This window comes from Neolamprologus brichardi, chromosome 7, assembly GCF_056152115.1.
Source record: "Neolamprologus brichardi isolate AB-2024 chromosome 7, ASM5615211v1, whole genome shotgun sequence".
In the NCBI taxonomy this organism is placed as follows: Eukaryota; Metazoa; Chordata; class Actinopteri; order Cichliformes; family Cichlidae; genus Neolamprologus; species Neolamprologus brichardi.
Genome location: NC_142110.1, coordinates 53,675,613 through 53,688,192, shown reverse-complemented (window position 1 = coordinate 53,688,192; position 12,580 = coordinate 53,675,613).

Below are 12,580 nucleotides of genomic sequence, written 5' to 3'. Positions count from 1 at the left end.
AAACTCAAAGCTACTTTCTCCGCTTTGAAAAGTAAACAAATCAAGGAAAATATGTTCACTTGTTTTAAAACAATGTAAAATAAAGTATTACTGCTAAATTTTTGGACGATTTAAAACTTTATTTAAACAGTTTTTGTTTGAAGAACACAACAAATCAAACATTTCGCGAGCAGGGTACATCTGCTCTTTTCACCTTTCCATATACTGTGCACAGGGAGGATGTGAATTTTCACAATAAAATCTTTTGTTTTCTTTTTTTTAATAGCAATTGTGATGCTAAAAGTACACGTAGCCTTTCTTAAAGCGACCCTTTGGATATAAAACATTGCAGTTCTGCAAGGACAGGCAACACCCTACGTTTACGATTAATTCCACGAAAATAATCCATGAAAAGGCATCACAGCTTGGCTCCACTCCGGCAAGAGCTGCTAAACTCCTTCTAATCAGGCCAGTTTGCAGAGTTTGAACTGGAAGAGCTCCAGTCAGCAGGTTTACCTCAGTTGAACTAAAAGAGCACTGCGACCGCTTCACCTCTGTAAATTCAGCAAATTAAGAAAAACATCACTGAATTACGTAGAAAACTTACACACTTTTAATAGTAGGATTTGGATTTATAGAAATTAAATTATGTACTGATTTTTTTTTAATAACTCTAATCAGGGCATTGAATCGTTACATTAAAACTAAGAGTGTGTCATTTGAAAAAAAAAATCATCCTTAGAATTAAATGGTTTCATTTTAGAGTACAGTCTTAAAATTGTTCCGTAATTACACGGTTTGTAATGCGGAGAAGGAAAAAAACGAAAAAAGAAAAACTTTTATCACCGGTGTCACCAGGTGTTTCTTGACAGAAGGCAGTGATGTGCCTTGATTTTCAGTGATTTGTCAAACACTTGTTTCCAATTTCTGAAACACATAAAGTGACAGCGACAGCCTTCGCTCGGTGTATTTGCCCTCTTCGTCTTAAATAAAGTTTTAGAGGTGGGTGAGAGGTTAAAATAACTCGTAAAGTGAACGTTTTCGATGCGCGCACACCCGCAGGAGTCCAGAGAGGAGGATTTTTTTTCCCTTTCTGCTCTTTCCCTCGGTGGATGCATGCTGATTTTAAGTTTTAAAGCCTGTGACAAAGCATGAAGGAAATTCCATTTTCCCTGTGGGAGCCCACGGGTGCCCGCTCACAGAGAAGCTGGAGGTTTTTTTGCGAGTAGAAATGTTCCCAAGATTGTTATCGGTGAAATGATCCCATCGATGCGGTCCTGGTTAACAGATGACTTCAGCAGTGATCTGATAGGCCGAGCCGGGCCACTCCGCTGAAAAAGATAAGGTGCGTTTGGGACGTGTTTGTTTCTGTGTTTAGTCAGATTTAATGGCAACATAAACGTATCTTGAAACCCCATAATGAATGGCCATTAGGACTACAAAGGTTTTCCAAATGGTGCGCGTTCAAGGGCATATTTTAGTGTCATATCAAAATTACAACTCGAGTAAACCAATTTTCTCCACACGGGAATAAACACAGACTCAAGTGAACCGCAAAGATCAAGCTGGAGAAATATCACAAAGTGTTTCCCAAACTGAAGCAGACTTCTCGAGCAATTAAGGGCGTTTGGCTTTGAATGGTAAAGGAAATAGCTTTCCTTGCTGTTAAATGTCACCAGAAACGCGCCTGAGGCATAAAGTGACCACTTTGTTTTTGTTTTGTGTGCTCAAATCCCTCCTCGAAGCTTCCTGCGCTGGCTGATGGGACTCAGAGCGCGCTCAACGTAGCTCATTTCATTAATAAATAATGGGCTGACTTAAGGTGGGAACTGCTATTAGAAGTTTGGCACAGTTTTGGCAGTTTTTTTTAATGCTATTTTTAGGTTATAGCGTCAAGATGCATTTCAGTTCTTTGAACTTTGACCCAAAAGGGCCAAACGGGTCACCCTTTTCCTTTCCTCTCAGCCCTGATTAAAACCACACAAATTCAGCTTAAAATCACTTCACTGCCTCATCAGAGACATACTATAATAATGCAACAAGCTGAAAGCTCAGATAGGTGGAAAGAAATGAGATAGACCCATATGCATAAACACAACAGTGTTATTATCATTATTATTTCTTGTTAGGCATTCAGAAACCTCTTTAGGCCGTTTTAGATCAGCTTTATTGACCAAAGCATGTGCACACATACAGGAAACTGGGCTCAGGCTATTTCTTTGCTCTACTGTGTTGGTATAAATTATGGAATAACTACGGGATGGGTAGCTAGTTGTTATATACAAGGTGAGGATTGAGGAATGAGGATTAAATATATTGGAACAAACTTGGATTTAAAGATTGGTGTCTGCAGGAATCCCCTCAGGTTAGAGAGATAGCTGTGTTTGGAGGACCTTCTTAGCAGTCTTTGCCTCACTGCCCTTTGACCCCCAAACCACCCTCTTTAGTGAAGGAGCGTAATCCACCTAAGATGGATTTGAGCAAACAGTGTAATCCACAACACTTAGCCGTTTGTATGCCGTCTCACTAGCGTTATGCTCCCCCCTGCCCTTGCTGTTATGACTGCGTTGCTGTAAGTGAGAGGGCTTTCTCTCTTCACAGAGGAGCCAGTGAACTGTATCTGTGCTGCTCTGGTGATCCCGTGCATTGTAATTTTACTGCGCAAACTGCGACCGTGCTGTCTTCTGGCTCTGTTTTGCTTCAGTACAGCTGTGTTTGTGGCCCTCGCACCTCTGCCCTCGCCCGCCTCCCCGCCGTCCTCCTCCTCCTTTTCCTTAAAAAAGTTCATCAATATTTTGCTAGACCTTTGACTTGACCCGCACAATTAAACAATGGGATTTTGGGTACACTAAATGGCCTGGCTTTGCTACAGAGGGCAGACTAATGAGAGGATGTCGTCTTTAGTTTATGGTTCAGTCCAGAAAGCAGCGGAGCGGAAAAACAACCCGACGTTCCATTGAGCTGCCTCACGCAAACTTCTCAGAGCAGGGGCACTTAGACTCAGGCTGGGTTTTCCAGTGTCGTTTACCTTCATTCATTCATGCAGCCCGGCACCCTCCACCTTCATCTTTTCTCCACCAGCTTAAGCATACTCTGCTCTCTGATGTTTCCTTTTTTTAAAAAAAACCTAAGAGATGTAGGAGAGTACAGGCACTATTGCTGTGCATGTGCTATCTTATAAGTGTGTGTGTGTGAGAGAGAGAGAGACAGAAAAAAGGAAGGTGAGTTAGAGCAGGGCTGTTTTTTGTATGTTTAGCTGTGTTATTGATGTATTTTTCCCTCGGTCTTGCCAGTGTTGCTTTTTTCAGTCTCTCAGCTGGAGTAACAACTAACTGCAGAGCCACTTTTTATTAAAAGCTCTGACTGTGGCTCTTTTCTCGACCAGCAGTCACACAGGTATTAAAAAACACTGCATGCGAGGAGTGGCATGTGAGTACGTTTACTGTAAAATTGCCCTGTGTTTAAACCCAGTTCACCCAGTTTCAAAACTATTGCACCACCAGTCACATTCCTCCATGTTTCAGAGGTGAACATGGCAGCTTTTCACTACTCTATATTATTTGACATCTATAGTTTCTAATGCGTTTTAAAGATTAGGGTTGTATATATTAAACACAATATGGGCTCATAAAATATGATGTAACGTTGTGGATTATAGCCCTTGCTTTTTCTCTGGTGAGATTGCTATTTTTGAAGGATTTTTAGAGTGCTAAAGCGCAGTAGTATTTTTTTTTTCTTGACTACTCAGTAATCTGTAGAAGATTCCCATTGTTTGTTTGTTTTTTACAACTTATTTAAGAGTTCTGACCCCCAGGTTGGAAACAATTACCTTTTTATGAAGTAGTTAAAATTAACACCAAATGGTCATCAAAGTTAACACTTGTATGATCATTTTAAATTATACAACACTGACTTGAACAACCTAGGAAACAAGGACTCTAAAGTGAAAGCTTAAATTACTCTCTGTTGCAACATGTGGGGAAGGGGAAGGTTTTATATACTACAAATGACGAAAAATCTACGAATATATATGTTAAAAACATTCAAAATATAAATACCAGATAAAAGTTGTACTTGCTCAGTGACAGTGGAAGTTACTTAAGTACCACTTAAATGGATTTCAGGCTAGTTGACGTCACAAAGTGCTCTTGTAGACATTAAATCTGAGCTCTCACATACAGCATCCATTTGTAAACAACACTAAGTTATATTTTTGTCTGTATTTGTATAAAACTGTTTCAAAGTGCATAGGCCTTCTTGTTTCCCGGTAATGTGCTTATTGTTTAGTATAATGTTAAAGTTTGGAATCGAGCGATGCAGCTGCAACACTGTGCTCTGATGGTTTTCAAGAATGAAGCTGAGCAGGCACCGCTCTGCACCCAAATGATTTATTAGTGCATCATCTGTATATTTATGTAGCCTAATGTCACTGAATCTATCACTGCCACACTAATGTCACAATAGAGCGGTGTGTGTTACTGTTATACATCTAAATGTCAGTCATATTTTTTCTAAAGCCCCCTCCCCCAAAACACTTCCGCCCTATGGTTTGCATGCATGCTCTCCATCTCCATCCTCTGGTTCAATCTTTCGAGGAACCTCCTCCCAGAGAAACAGACTCGATATTTTTCGCTCTAATAATCTCTCACAAATGCTCTGTGTGGCTTCAGTGTCCCTGTGTGCTCAATGCACGAGATGTCTCATATGGGACTCGCTATATAACCACACAGTCAAATAAACATAACACGCACGCACGCACACACGTCTACACAGCACCTTAGCTGCGCTCCTTTGCCAGAAACGTTATCTTTACATTATCATCTTGACATCTCAGTATTAGCTCTGCCATGTCTTTCATGATATCCAGATACATTTGCACATCTTCCTAATGGGCCTGAAGGTACCGTGCTTTATTCATGTCATGATAAAAGCCCTGGAATTACTCACCTGGTGTGTTAGCTGAGGGCACACACACTGCATGAGAAACAGTGGCGACAAAAGACTGAGATGAATGGGTTTTGGAGAGGAGGAGCCGCTATCTCAAAAAGAGTAGGGAGGAGGGTGGTGTCACAGAGATGGGGTGTGTGTGTGTATGTGTGTTTGAGATGAAAATAGACAAAACACATTATGGGTATTATGTGATTTTGTGCTAATGGGAGCTTAGAAGACCTGTCTGTCTTGGAGTGAGAAGGGGTGGGGGCACGGTGCTGACTCGTGAGCTCTCTCAAAGCGAGCGTCCTAGAGGAGTTGCACACTTCTCAGCAACAAAGCTCAGAGGACAGCATGTACACCAACATAACTGATGGAGTCCCGATGAGAGGAATAACAAGAGCATTAAGCATTTATTAGGGAAAAAAAGCTGTCAAAAATAAGGAAACACATCATTTGGCAAACCTCAAGAGTTCAGAGTGGATCATTTGCCGGTGGCTCAGTGTGCTCACTGGCATTTTTCCCAAGCCGCGGGTTCATTACCGCTGAATCAGTTACAGCAGACTGACACCCAGACTTCAATTCATACACCTCCCCTTTTTGTGTGCCAAGATGGCTGGAAATCTTGCTTAAATGAATCAGGCAGCTTACAGTCCTGTGACTCCAGATGCAGGAAAAACACACCTAAATGCTTAACCCGCTTTTGCTCTTGTCAGTCACTTTTATTAAACGGTCATTTGAGAAGTTCACATTCACCCCCATGAAAAAAAGAGACATCGAAATATCACCGTTATGTCAGATGCTGAAAAAAAAATATCAAAGTGTATGTTTTGGGTTATAGGTTACTGCACTTTTTGTACAGGACCTGAATCTGTGGACACTCCAAGAAATAACACAGCACACACTGGGTTTTTCTCTTTCCCTCTTTTTCTCCAGTCTTGTGGTGAGATAATGATGTACTAACCAAAGCTGCAGGTGTTCGCTTCTACTACTGTTGATGAAACATGATGTTTTATTCAGTTCTCAGCAAGAAACCAAATATTCATGTTTCCCGGTTAGTACATTTTAATACATTAAAGTGAATGCTTACTGGAAGCACCAATGCAATGTGCAAAATTAACTGCAAAGCAACAGCAAAATCAGCATCATAATAATGTCTCATAGATGAAAACATATGCCGCTGTGGCCCTTTGGAGGGAAAATGATTGAGAGCCACAATTGAAAGAGGAAGTGAAGAAGGTCAAAATGTGATCTTTTTTTTTTTTTTAAGCATCCTCACCTCTGCTATTAGCCAGTGGTAGTTTCTTAACCGTTTTGGTCTCAAATCAAAGGCCTGTTCAGCTGAGTTCCCCTAGTCCAAATTGAATTAGACTAAAATTACAGCATGAGGTCATGGCTCCTTGGCAATGGACTCAACAACTGAGGAAAAAAAGGGGGTTAGCAAAAAAAAAAAAAAGATTTAAAAAACCTTTGAAGAGCATGGTTTGGTATAGAAATAATCATAAAAAATAAAGAAAATTATATTTACTGAAGTATGTCAAAGCATGTTAAAGCCAGAAACCTCAAAGTGGGAGGACTATAGCAGGAATTTTATGGAAGCAGCCAGTTTAGGCATTCTTGTGATATTCCCAAGGAACTAAAGATAGCAGGGCCATAAAGTACACATAAAAGCTTGTGCGCAACAAAGGCATACGTGCAGAGGGCCTTATGAGTTAATGTTTGTACAGATAGGTGCCTAAAATATCAGATGTGTTACATTGTTTTTACAGTGATGGCCACTGGCCCTTAAATTATGTGATCTTGCAAAATGATTGTGGTTTTGCATAAACAGTATATTGTGATGATGGCAGCAAGCAGGAAAGAGGAGAAGAAAATTCATCACTGTTCTCACATTGGCGTAAAAGCAGCGTACGATGGTGGAAGGTTTGTGTTTTTTCATTGTGCTGTGCCTGAGTTTTAAAAGCATTTAAGTGCAGGTTCCTTTACTTTGCTTGTGGTTTGCCTTTGTCCAACAGCCTCACTTATGGGGATTTTAAAATAAACATCCTGGGGCATCACTCACCACAACACCTTCATATACAGCAGGCTCTCTGGAGGATGATGTAGTCCTTCACTGGCTTTTAAGAGCCAGTGTTGGATGTTGAAGTGTGGTGCTGCTCCCGCTTTCTTTCAGGCAGTCCAGGGCTACATTCAACTCAAATTAAAAAAGCAAAAACAGGTAGCCCTTTTGTTACCTGAACATTGCAATGTTAACAGATTTATTAATTACATCAAACAAGTATACATAAAAGCCTATAGTCCATTGTTGCAAATTAATTCATGAATAGGTTCTTTGGCATTTAAAAAAAAAAGTTTTTAAATGTTTTTAAAACATTTTTATTGATCACTTTAATAACAGAAGAGGAGGTGAAAAGAACAAGAAAAACAACAACAACAAAACCAACAAAAAAAGCCCTTACTGTTTTTTAAACTTTTATTTATTTTTTTTGCAGCATGACAGTGAAAGCGTCAATCACAAAAAACAAACAAGAAATGGTGTGCCCACCATACCGATCTACTCCACCCACTCTAGCCCAGTCCAGAGGTACCCTATTCCTGTCCATTTGAGTTGAAAGAAAAAAGAACGTCAATGAAATACAAAATAATTAAACAAATAGAAAAAAAGTAAATAAATAAACAACAAAAAAAGAAAAATTGGAGAGGTTGGAGGGTGTTCAGGAAAGGAGAATGAGGCGTTAGAGGCATTACAGAAGTGAATGCAATAGTTTCAGTTTCAGGAGTAAATTCAAAACGTGCACATATGGGATTAGGAACAATATCTCTTTGGAAAATTTTACTGTAAGCATCAAAAATGTTGGCCCAAAGTGAATTCAATTTAGGGCAGGACCAAAAGATGTGTATATGGCAGGGGTGTGAAACTCCAGGCCTCGACGGCCGGTGTCCCGCAGGTTTCAGATGTGCCCATGATCCAAAACAGCTGATTTAAATGGACAAATTACCTCCTCAACATGTCTTAAGGTTCTCCACAGGCCTGGTAATGAACTATTCATTTGATTCAGGTGTGTTGACCCAGGGTGATATGTAAAACCTGGCGGACACCAGCCCTTGAGTGCTGGAGTTTGACGCGTCTGGTATATTGTCTACTGGTTGGCCTTTGCAGCAAGGGCATGAAGAGCCCATCTAAGGACCTGCATTGGTCAAATGTGGTCTCATTACAATTTTAAGTTGTATCAACCTGTGCCGGGTGCACAGGGATGATGAGTGTACTAACTTTATTACTGTCTCCCAAATATCATCTGTTATTTCCCTTCCAATGTCGATCTCCCACAATCTCCTAACATCCTGTAAGGAATCAGGACTGATAGTGCATATACTGTTATAAAGAATGGAAATCAAACCCTTATGATATGAGGGTGTGAGGATGTGGTTGATAATATTAATAATATCAGAGTTGGGATGCTTTGAAATAAATAAATGAATTTTGGTAACACTATTATTTCGATTAGATTAATTCGGCCTTGGATTGAGGAAGCTTGGCCCATCTACTCATATCTTTTTTACATTTTTTAAATAAGATGCCAAATTGTTTTGTGAAGAGGTGAAGCCAGGTGTGATCTCAACTCCAAGATATCTGAAGCCCTTCCTAACAGCTCTAAATGGGAAATAGTAATTTGAAACATGATTTGATTGAGGGGGAACATTTCACTTTTCTCAAAATTTATTTTGTCTCCAGAGAGTTTCCTTAATTGGGCTAATGTGTTGAGAATTGCTGGGTATGACTTCAATGGGTCTGCAACATATAAGATAATTTTATCTGCCTGAGGAGATAATTTATGCAAGACGCTCCCACATTCTATACCCAGGAAGTCCTTTGATTGTTGATGATTGCAGTGGCAAAAGGTTTGATGGCATTTTCAAAAAGTAAAGGAGATAGGCTAAACCCCTGACATGCACCTCTTGTAAAGAGAAATATTTAGATTGTTGCCCATTGATAATTACTGTGGCGACAGGCTGGGTATAGAGCAGCTTTATCCAGGAGTTAAAAGAATCTTTAAAGCCCAACGCTTTCAGGGTAAAAATTAAATATTACCACTGGACATGATGAAACACATTTTCAGCATCTAGTAATATAACCATTTCAGGGGAATAGGATGGAGATGAGTAAACAATATTAAAAAGATTTCTAAGATTTGAACTAGAGTGCCAGTTTAAAATAAAACCTGTCTCAAAATCTTGAATAAGATTTTATAATCTATGTTAAGTAGTGAAACTGGCTGATAGGAAGCACACTGGACTGGATTTATACCTGCTTTTGGTAGGCGTGTAATAGCAGCCTGCTGTAAGGTAGGTGAGAAGATGTCCTTATGACAGAAATTCATTGAACATGGCTTGTACCAGTGGGCATAATTCTCATCCAAATTTCTTGAAGAAATCTGATGTATAACTGTCTGGACCAGGAGTTTTTCTGCATTTTAGGGATTTAATAGTCTGTAGGATCTCTGAGTTAGAAATCTCACCTCCCCATGGATTATTATATTCAGATGGAAGAGGAGGAAGGCTAAAGTTATCAAAGAAATGGTGCAGCTGAGAGAGAGTCGTCAGATTCAGAGCTTTATAACTTGCTGTAATATTGTTTGAAAGTTTTGTTAATTTCCACTGGGTTTATGAGAGGAACGCCTGTTTGGCTATAAATTTTAGGAATAAATGAGAAGACTGGACTTTTTGTACAATTATGTACAATGAAAATATTTATAATTCTAGCATATTGGATAAGGGCTTCACGTTTATACAATGATCCTTCTAGCATGATATTAAGCACACAGTTAAAGTCACCACCTATTATCAAGTTTTAACTATTATCGATGGGTATGGAGTCAAACAGCTTGTTGAAAAAGTTACAGTCATCATAGTTTTGGTGTACACATTGACCAAAATAACAGGACTGGCAAATAATAGACCTGGAACAATGACAAATCTCCTGTTTGTATCAGCAACCACCACTTTAACTTGGATTGAGATGTATTTAAATGAGGTTAGCTGTTCCACTGGCTTTAGCATTGAACTGTGAATGAAATATCAATTTCTGTTTCTCACAGAAAAGCTATGTTTGAATTTACTTGTTGTAAATATGTGATTCTGTCTTTTTACCCAACTTCAGCATTTCCAAGTTGAACATGCCCTTTGATTACACGTGCTAAGATGATAACAGCAAATTCAACTTACCTGGTTATTCCAGTTAATAAAACCTGCCCAGTGTGTTTAGCTGGTCTCTTTCTTCAGTCCCCTTAATTTCTATTCTATCTAACTTCATGTATTCAGCAGAATTCTAATTGTGAAATTGTGACAACTGGGGGCTCATCCAGGATGTTCAGATTCATTAGACAGCTTGTAGGAACTGAGCTAAGCTTTTGCTACCTAAGGACTGCAATCTTAACAGATAAACAGAATTTTGTTCCGACACACCTAGCAAGTAGGAAAAAAACATATATCAAAGCATGGTGTCCACTGTTCCACATGAATTGACTGAAAAGTTCTTCAGAATTTTTAAAATTAACATACACCTTGACAATATTTGCTGAGAGGGTAGCAGAGGGTAGCTTGCCTGGGTCTCCCAGTGTATACGAGCTGGCCAGTGTGTTTACTTTGTGTCTCACTTCAGCCACCTCACTTCTCTTTTACCTAAGTTAATATATTCATCGAAATTTGTGACAAATGGGGGCACATCTGGAATAATTAAGTTCCTTAGACAACTCTGAGTTAAACTAAGCCCAACATTCATGCGACAACTTGATGCAACCTACTCTTTGCTACAAAGCAGTGGACAATGGGTTAATTGCTTTATTTATTGTAGGAACTTCTGCTATGTGATTAGCTTGGTATGATGACTCGCAGAGCTTTGTTGATGGGTGGTCAGATTGTTTTATTGCTCTGACAACCTGGCAATAAGCCTACAACACAGCAACATACACAAATGCACCTAGTGTGTAAACTGTTAGCATATATGCAGGTGAAATAAATACAGTACTGTGCAATAAAGTACGTGGGAAAAGGCCACGAATAAGCAGATGGAAAGTTGAAAGAGGCAACTGCAAAATCTGTCTTCTTTAACTTCAAGTTTAGTTGGAGAAACAGCCAGTAGACCACAGACAAAATGTCCTTGGGGGCTTTGCCGGGTAATTGTAAGTAAGATAATTTAAAAATTGACTTTAAACCAAAGTGGAAGCCAATGTAATGAGGCTGACTAACGTGAGCGTGCTCTTTTGGTATTTTTTAGAAGACTTCTCTTCAGTGGCAGCTACACTCTTCAGTACACACCGGACAAGCAACCTCCCCCAGAGATCACCCCAAAATCCATTACAGCATGTCCTTTACACTTACACTGTACTGGACCTATGACCAATACCTGATATGAGCTTGACACTGAATGGAAAAACACAGTTTTTCAGTTTTACTTCTTTTTTTTCCCCCAGCCATTACAGCTGAAGTAGATATGTTTTAATTAGTGTGTGTTTACTCTGTGTGGGCAGAAGTGTTCTTGTCAAAGTGAAGTTAAATCAGTCAGTGCAGCACAGTGAGGTGCAGCACTGGGGAAAAAAAAGTAAGATGTTACCATTCACGACTGGCTTTTCTGTTTCTACCCACAGCTTTTGCACTTTGTCCATCTGTGCTGCTCTTGCAAATGATATTATAGTCATCAGTGAACTACCGACATAACTAGACATCCTACTTTATAAGTAGTATCCCTTAAATTTTCATGACGTCAAATTCTATTTTTTTTATACCTTTAGTGATCATAATCCTTTTTTTTAACTCTGTGGATTTACATTAGTAATGTAATTACCTCTCCATAGATTAGCATTTCTTGGTAGGAGAAGTCTGGGTCTTGTGCTCTAGGTTTAGAAGGAGCAGATACACTGAGCTGTAAAATGAAGAACTACAGGCAACACATTACCCACCAGCAACTCCTCAGTAATACCCACTTCCTTTTACTATGTCTGCTACTGTGAGAAAAAACTACACAAGCTTTGTGATCACTTTTGACTAGCTTTTTTCTTAAAGAAGCGCGAGCATGTTGACCTGTAAACAGGTACACCCTCCATTCCCCCAGTGATGCTGGGTATTTGTGCTAGTATTAAACTGCACTCTGGGTCACCAAAGTCCCGCTGAATCAAGACTAAAACACTAAAGTTTTCAAAAACATTTGGTCTTCAGGACCTCAGTTTATACAATAAAGTCTGTTTTACAATAAAGCTGTAAAATTATGAGATCCCTACACTTTTTGTCTCATTGTGTTGCATGGGTGGGACTCATTACCCTTTGGAAATATGTTGAAATGTCAAATGGAGCATTGTAACATGTGCTTAATGTTGTGAAAGGGTCTATTTTAACTCAAACCATGTTCTTCCCCTCAATCTAACAATCTTGCTGCCTAAAAGCATCCACGTTGAAAAGGAACTGAAACAACTTACAGTAAATGTTTGTACCTCTCATACCATTTATATGCTGCTGCTATTATTTACTCATGGACGTGCCCCTTCTCACATCTTTCTTACACAAAGTATTTCTATTAATTATGCAAAAATCTAGTCAACATTATATTGAAGAACCAAGAAACAAAACATAAAGAAATACAGTGCAAATTGTGGACAGAAGCTCACATATGACAGGCTAA